Below are 2,280 nucleotides of genomic sequence, written 5' to 3' on the forward strand. Positions count from 1 at the left end.
TGCCTGTAACTCCCACTAGGAAGGTCGGAAAGACATGAAACAAAATCCTCTATGTAGGTCTGACTCAGACCTAACTTTCATAATGGTACATTCTCGGGCTAAAATCAACAGGAAGTTGGCAGTTCCCCCTTCAAGACAAAAAAGTACTAAAAACAGTCACTTTTGCCTCTTTCAGCTGTAATTTGACCCCCTTAACATGCTTCAAAACTCACCAAACTGAACACACACATCAGGACTGGCTAAAACTGTAATCTAATGAAAAAACCTAACCCCAAATCTAAAAATTGTGCTCTACAGCAATTTTTTTATAAAACGAACAAAAAACTGCTCCTCGGAAGAAAAAAAATACAAAACTGCCTGTAACTCCCACTGGGAAGGTCGGAGAGATATGAATCGAAAACCTCTCCATAGGTCTCACTTAGACCTACATTTCATAAATTGACAACCCCCAGCAAAAATATACAGGAAGTTTGCTATTCCCCCTTCAACACAACATTTTTGTAAAAACCCGTCACCTTTCTTCAAACATTATCTCCTCTGAGCGCGTTTGTTGTTTCGGCTTCAAACTAACACAGGAGAGAGATTGAACCCTTCTGATTAAAAGTTGGTGAAAGAGTTGTGATACCTGCTCCGGTTTTGATTTTATGACCCTTCAAAGACCCGCTGCACTGATGCTCCTGCGGTGCTGTTTTTTTAAGATGGCTGCTCAAAAGCAGGAAGCACCAACGTGCCCACACAATGCAGACAAGGTAGGTACACTAGACAAAAGTCTTGGGACACTTCAGACTAAAAGTAGACAAAAGTATTGGGACACTTAGGACTAGCACCTGCCAAATACGCGGGCCCGAACAACGCTGCTTGCAGCTTTAATTATTATTATTATTATTATTCCGCCGCCTCTTCGAGCACTAATTTGACCCACTTAACATGCTTCAAAACTCACCATATTTGACCCACACATCAGGACCTGCGAAAATTGTCTTTTAATAAAAAAACCTAACTGCAAAAATCTAAATTGCGCTCTAGCGCCCCCTAGGAAAAAAAAAACTAGACTGCCTGTAACTCCCACTAGGAAGGTCGGAAATACATGAAACAAAATCCTCTATGTAGGTCTGACTCAGACCTAACTTTCATAATGGTACATTCTCGGGCTAAAATCAACAGGAAGTTGGCAATTCCCCCTTCAAGACAAAAAAGTACTAAAAACAGTCACTTTTGCCTCTTTCAGCTGTAATTTGACCCCCTTAACATGCTTCAAAACTCACCAAACTGAACACACACATCAGGACTGGCTAAAACTGTAATCTAATGAAAAAACCTAACCCCAAATCTAAAAATTGTGCTCTACAGCAATTTTTTTATAAAACGAACAAAAAACTGCTCCTCGGAAGAAAAAAAATACAAAACTGCCTGTAACTCCCACTGGGAAGGTCGGAGAGATATGAAACGAAAACCTCTCCGTAGGTCTCACTTAGACCTACATAAATTGACAACCCCCAGCAAAAATATACAGGAAGTTTGCTATTCCCCCTTCAACACAACATTTTTGTAAAAACCCGTCACCTTTCTTCAAACATTATCTCCTCTGAGCGCGTTTGTTGTTTCGGCTTCAAACTAACACAGGAGAGAGATTGAACCCTTCTGATTAAAAGTTGGCGAAAGAGTTGTGATACCTGCTCCGGTTTGGATTTTATGACCCTTCAAAGACCCGCTGCGCTGATGCTGCTGCGGTGCTGTTTTTTTAAGATGGCTGCTTAAAAGCAGGAAGCACCAACGTGCCCACACAATGCAAACAAGGTAGGTACACTAGACAAAAGTCTTGGGACACTTCAGACTACAAGTACACAAAAGTATTGGGACACTTAGGACTAGCACCTGCCAAATACGCGGGCCCGACAAACGCTGCTTGCAGCTTTAATTATTATTATTATTATTATTCCGCCGCCTCTTCGAGCACTAATTTGACCCACTTAACATGCTTCAAAACTCACCATATTTGACCCACACATCAGGACCTGCGAAAATTGTCTTTTAATAAAAAAACCTAACTGCAAAAATCAAAATTGCGCTCTAGCGCCCCCTAGGAAAAAAAAAACTAGACTGCCTGTAACTCCCACTAGGAAGGTCGGAAAGACATGAAACAAAATCCTCTATGTAGGTCTGACTCAGACCTAACTTTCATAATGGTACATTCTCGGGCTAAAATCAACAGGAAGTTGGCAATTCCCCCTTCAAGACAAAAAAGTACTAAAAACAGTCACTTTTGCCTCTTTCAGCTGT

This window comes from Nerophis lumbriciformis, linkage group LG29, assembly GCF_033978685.3.
Source record: "Nerophis lumbriciformis linkage group LG29, RoL_Nlum_v2.1, whole genome shotgun sequence".
Lineage (NCBI taxonomy): Eukaryota > Metazoa > Chordata > Actinopteri > Syngnathiformes > Syngnathidae > Nerophis > Nerophis lumbriciformis.